Consider the following 6,582-nt stretch of genomic DNA (forward strand, 5'->3'; position numbering starts at 1 on the left):
GTGGTTATGCAGAATTGCATAAGCTATGCAGTTGCTTATGCACAATTCAACAAAATTAAGATTGCAATGGAACATGATTTGCAAGTGTGAAAAATACCCTAAAATGAAGAAATATAATTCTATGAAGCATAAACCATGAGAAATTTTCACCAAAAACACATCAATATATACAAAGTTCATCAAAAATGCATCACACAAGCTTGTAGAAGATGGATCCTGCGTAAAAGGCATTTGTGACCCATGCCATTTTGACTCAAAATCTACAAATCAACATTTAGCACATTAAAACTCAATAAAATCTGCATAAAGTTGCATTTATCTACAAATGATGAAATGAACTCTCCAAGTTATGCCAAGAGAATGCAATATTGTCCACCTTGAATTCCACAACCCAAATAATCTCAAAACTACAAAGATGACCAACTTACCACCATATTAACATTAAAAGCACATTTACTTAAAAGTTACACACCCAACCTCACCAAGAACATAAGCCATCTACTGCAGACACCCTCTTTGCTGCAGAATGTCATTTTTTTGCTCTGCATAAACCAGGTAGCACTCTGACACGGTTTATGCAAAGAAACCAATCGATTTTGGGAGAGTTTGAAGGACAAAATTTTCAAGTTAAGAATCACTCCCCAGCAGTTCACCAACCTTCCTCCATTGAAATACATCTACAAGGGACAAAATTCAACAATGTCAAAAATTGAATTTGGGGAGATTCAAGATAAAAACAAAAGCAATGAAAGTAAAAGTAAATCAGCAAAAGTAAAATAAAAGGACTTGGGATGCCTCCCAAGAGCACTAATTTATAGTCCTTAGCTGGACTCTTTTCATGTTTCATGGTGGCTGAAATTGGAATTTATTGCCTCTGTTTCCAATAGGTGCTTCAATGAATCTATACTTCATTTTCTTTCCATCACATGAGAAGATCCTTGTTGCTTTGTCTAAAAATCCGACCATTTCTTTCTTGATAACCTTTGGTGCATCTTTTTCTTTGAGAGATAGTTGTTTTACTTCACTTTTCTCCACTTGCTCAACTTGAAAGATTGGTGCCATAGGACAAGATGGATTGCCCTTTAAATGTTGTGCAAATGCAGCCTCTTTTGGATTTTCATCATTGATACTCCCTTCATGGATAAGACAACTTTCAAGAGAAGCCTTCGGATAGCTCTTTCTAAAGTGCTCTTTTACTAACTCATCAACTATATCAATTCTCAAACAAGAGTCTACATCTTCATGTTGCTTCTTCTTATCATTGCCAATGTTAAAGACTAAATGATCCTCTCCGACTCTGAGAGTAAGCTTTTCACCTTTCACGTCAATCAAAGCACCAGCTGTAGCTAGGAAAGGCCTCCCCAAAATGATTGGGATATTAGAATCCTCTTCCATGTCCAAGATGACAAAGTCAACAGGTATATAGAATTTCCCAACCTTCAAAGGCACATTCTCTAAAATCCCTTCAGGATACTTAATTGATCTATCAGCTAACTGAAGAGAAATGTGGGTTGGCTTAAGATCTCCCATGTTGAGCTTCTCATAGATGGAGAGGGGCATAAGGCTTACACTAGCCCCTAAATCACATAAAGCTTTTATAGAACATGATTCCCCAATGTGGCATGGAATTGAAAAACTCCTGATCCTTGAGCTTTGGAGGAAGTTTCCTTTGGAGGATAGCACTGCATTCCTCAGTTAAGGCTACAGTCTCATCATCTTTAAGTCTCCTCTTATTTGAGAGAATTTCTTTTAGAAACTTAGCATAAGAAGGCATTTGGGAAAGAGCATCAATAAAAGGCACATTTATATATAGCTTCTTCAAAACCTCTAAGAACTTCCTAAATTGCTTATCAAGCTTGGCTTTTTGAAATCTCTGTGGAAAGGGAAGCTGTGGCTTGTAAGGCTCTTGAGGTATATATTTCTCTTCTTTCTCTCCAACCTCCTCTTTATCTTTTCTTGCACTCCCTTTTTCACTCTTTTGTTTTTCATCTCCCTCAAAATCTTCCTCATTTTCTCTCTTTTCAACTTTTTCACTCTTCTCATTATGCACTATTTTACCACTCCTCAGTGTGATGGCATGACATTGCTCCCTTGGATTTTCTGTTTGACTAGGAAGTTTCCCCATAGAATTGGTACTTGATGAGCATGCTTGTTGTGCAATATGATTTTCCAGCATCCTGTTGTGTGTTTGCATTTGTTCCAGCCTTGCTTTCATCTCTCTCAACTCTTCATCACGCTTAATTTGATTAGCAAGAATTTGTTGTAATAAAGCCTCTGTGGTGGAACTTTGTTCTTCTTTGCCTTGGTAAAGGTGCGATTTGCATTCTTTTCTGAAAACTAGGTGGTGGTTGCCTAGGTTGTTGGTATTGATGCTCTTGTTGTTGTGGTGGAAAGTTTTGAGTTGAAGCTTGATTTTGTTGATTCTCCCATGAAAAATTGGGATGATTCCTCCAAGCATATGAAGGATAATCTACTCCAAAAGTAACTTGTTGAGAACTTCCAGAGCATGATGATGAACTGACTAGCATACTTAAATCCTCCATTTTCTTAGCAAGGACATTAGTGAGTGCATCAAATTTGGCATTGATCATGTTGAATGGATCAAGCTCATACATTCCAGCAACTTGCCTTTTTTGAGTTGGAGTTGACCCTCTTGGACTACTCCATAGATGACTGTTCTTTCCTATTTTCTCTAATAACTCATAAGCTTCATCTTCATGCTTAATGATGAATTCCCCTCCAGTTTGAGCATCAATGATTCCTCTGATAGCAGGAGTGACATTTGTGTAAAAATTCTGGTTTATCATCCATTTAGGAATGGCATGATGTGGACATTGTCTCTCCAACTCCTTCCATCTCATCCATGACTCATAAAGAGTCTCATCTTCTCTTGGTCTAAAAGCAATCATTTGATTCCTCAACTCTTGAGTTTTTCCAGGTGGAAAATATTGTGCAAGAAATGCATCAGTGAGTTGCTCCCAATTTGTGATGGAGTTGTGAGGTAAAGAATCAAGCCAATCCAATGCTCTATCTTTCAAAGAGAATGGAAATATCTTCAATCTTGCTGCATTATCAGACACTCCAGGTTGTTTTTGCATGTCGCAAATCATAGCAAATTTCTTCAGGTGTGTGTGTGGATTTTCAGAAGGGTGTCCTCCGAATTGAGAATTTTGAATCATTTGAAGAACTCCAAAATCCATCTTGTAACTATTTGCATCAATCCTTGGTCTTGCTATGCTCTCCCTCAAGTCATCAAAACGAGGAAAAGCATGATCCATTATACTTCCCCTAGGCACGTTAGCATTAACAACTTCTTCCCCTTGGGCTTCATTTTCATTGTTTTGACCATTTCCAGCATTACCAACACCAATTCTAATTCTTTCATCAGCCATGTCTGCTTCTAATTCAGTCTCTCTCAAAGCTTCTTTCCTTTTTCTGGTTTCTTTCTTGTTGGCCTTACAAAATTTCTCTATTTCAGGATTGAACAATAAGGATGTATCACTTGAGCTTCTAGCTCTTCTCATAAAAGATTAAAAGTACCTGAAAAAGAACAAACAAACACAAAATGAAAAGATAACAAAGATAAAACTAAAAACAACTAAAATGATCAAGAATTCAATCTTAAACAAACAACTCCTCGGCAACGGCGCCAAAAACTTGATGTGGCCCAACCGCAAGTGTACGGGTCGTACAAGTAATATAGAAAAGATATCGTTCCCACGAGGAGTTGTGTTAATGATTGAATTTTTGATATAAAAAATGCTAACTAATTTGGACTATTTTTGAAATTAAAGTAATAAATTGATGGGTATTGGAGTATGAAATCTATATATGCAAAATTAATAATCTATTCAACTATGTAATGATTTAACTAAATTTGCATCAAATTAAAATAAAGCAAATTCAAATATGGCAATATTCAAAATGGCAAGTAATTAAATTCGATTAGAAATTAACAATGATAAAAAGGCGATTCCGGAGTTCGGGATTTCATATTCAAGCTATTTTGGGATTTTCCCTAGCTAGCCCAATCCATGAAATTTATGGGTTTAAAGGAGATTAATTCTAAAATCCTTTGAAAACTCTTTCGAGCGAGACAAAGAGTGCCTTAATTAACTTAATCCTACTTTCGTGGAGTTAAAATTAACCAAGACCCATTAGGTTCTTTAATCAATCTATTAAAACCCTCTTAACCCTTAGTCTATTTCTAGATCTAAGTTAATTAAGTCCAATTTCTTGATTAACTATCACTTGGTTTTCTCCTTTCGGTGCTTCAACCAAGGATTAAGAACATAACTTAATGGGGCCCTTCATTAAGCATGTGTATAAGCACACAAGAAATGGATTAAACCTCATAAATTCATTAAATTGGGACTAACCCAGTTCAAATCCACAAAAATAACTAAAATATTACATCCCTTACTCCAGAATCAAAATTAAACTACTCACTATCCATAATGCTTACAAGATATGATGAGTTTAAATGGAAATAAAGCTTTAATCTAAGCTAAGAAGTAAGAAATTAAACACTAGAAATGTAGAAAAGTGTAAGGAAAGAAAGAAATCTACAAATCTTGGTTGAAAATGGTGTGGAAGGTGAAAGTGACTCCTCAAATTCTGCCTCTCTTCTCCTCTTCTTCTTTTTTTCCTTGTCCCCCCCCCCCCCCCCCACCTCTAAAATGGGAAAATGGGACTATTTATAGCATTTTTCTGACATGGAGCCCTAAAATAGTATGTTCTAGGAGGGATTAATTGAGGGAATCTTCTGCTAGCTCATTAATGAACTCTTTATGGGATCAGATAAGTGGATCGCATAAGTTATGCAGGTCCTTATGCGATTTCTGATTCTGAGTCACTTATGCGAAACTGCATGACTTGGTGCATAGGTTATGCACAATTCCATGAAGGTGCATAAGGGAGGCGAGAATATGCATAAGCTATGCAGTCTCCTTATGCACATTTTGGCTGGTTCTGGAACAGTGATCTTTCTCCTTATGCAGATCTGCATAGCTTATGCGGCAAGTTATGCACAATTTGGTCAATGCATATTTCAGCTTAAAAACCTGTTTTTGACATCTTTGGCTGTAGAAGACACTCCTCAATGGCAAAATTCTCTTCAGTCCTTCAAAAACACCATTTTTCCTACAAAACAAAGTAAAAATTACAAATTAATGCAAAATTGACAACTATGAAAAACTAACTAATTAACTAATGAAATTAGCTAAAAATGGCTAATAATCAAATAAAAATGGTTATAAAATTAGACCTAAATGACTATGCAAAATGTATGCATCAAGGGGCTGGTGCTGCTGAACCACTAACATTATGTAGGCCTGGGGCATCCCCTTGCACCTCAGCCTCAATAGATTGATCGACTGAACGATCACCCTCTTCCATATTCAATGCGAGGATTTTAGATCTCCTGAACAAATAACACAAGGAGATTTCCTCCTGTTAGTGCATATTTATAATGTAATGTACTGTATATATCAAACAATGATATTGAGCAGTTGTACTATGAAGAAAGAATATTCAAGTAACAGGTGAAAACAGAATTTAAAAACTTTGCTCTGATACCACCTAAACATGTCACACCCTACCCCTCTGTAAGGCATAACATGATCCCGTAGTATACCTAATGAATTACCAACTCCGTCTACTGATAATCCATTAAATACACTATAAGGGATTTTAAAAACTTTTCTTACTTCTTTTACAGTGGTGAGCACTATTTACAAGTGTTAAAAACTTTTGTGAACTGAAGTGAAACAGCTAACTCATTTGGATTATTTGGAATTTCTGTAAAAATTTTGGTAGAGTGCCATCTGTATTTTGGATAAAACAGCAGTTCTTGAAAACTCGTAAAAGCACTTCAATATATTTCCAAATCTCAACTCCAACATTTTCTCAACTCAAATCCATAGTAATTTTTCAAAGACTGAGATAAAAGAAATATAATACAATTTTTTTTCAAGCCAAAATAACTCATAATTATTTTACAACTTCAATGTACAATTTTTATTTACAACTGCTCAAAACCAACAATAATATGTACATACAGTGAACATACATTACATTACAAAATACAAAATACTGGTATACTCATTATACCCGGTAGTCTCTCATTGAGGTACTAGCACTTAATCTGCTCGCTCTGGTTTCTACTGCGACAAAGATTAAAAGCTATCGCTGAGACAATGTCTCAGTGGTGCACAACATTAACCAAATACAATTTAAATCACAATTCATAAGTCATGTAAATAGTGAATACTTAAAACCATAGTTAATTTCAAGACAATAATTGTCAACCAGAATTTAAACTCCATTTCTCAATATCACAATAAATTTCAATAAGTCAGATCATGGTTGAATTCAAAAGACAGTATATGTCAATAAGAGTTTAAATTCATTTCACAATCTCACAATACATATCAATAAATCACACACAGCTTTAATCATGTTCCCAAGTTCAATTCATCCCAAAAGCCGATGGCTAATGAGGTATTCAATTCATCCCAAAAGTCAATGACTAATGAGGAATAACATAGCTAGCTAGCAAAAATATGAGTACTCATTCTATTC

General features: G+C 35.5%; 1 non-coding gene across 1 annotated transcript; it reads left to right on the plus strand.

Moving 5' to 3' along the window:
• Positions 1-2,817: 2,817 nt before the first annotated feature.
• Positions 2,818-2,925, plus strand: LOC131179714 (small nucleolar RNA R71). Its single transcript, XR_009148601.1, has one exon. It is a non-coding gene; the product is annotated as a small nucleolar RNA R71 (small nucleolar RNA).
• Positions 2,926-6,582: the final 3,657 nt, after the last annotated feature.

Source organism: Hevea brasiliensis, chromosome 4, assembly GCF_030052815.1.
Source record: "Hevea brasiliensis isolate MT/VB/25A 57/8 chromosome 4, ASM3005281v1, whole genome shotgun sequence".
NCBI lineage: Eukaryota > Viridiplantae > Streptophyta > Magnoliopsida > Malpighiales > Euphorbiaceae > Hevea > Hevea brasiliensis.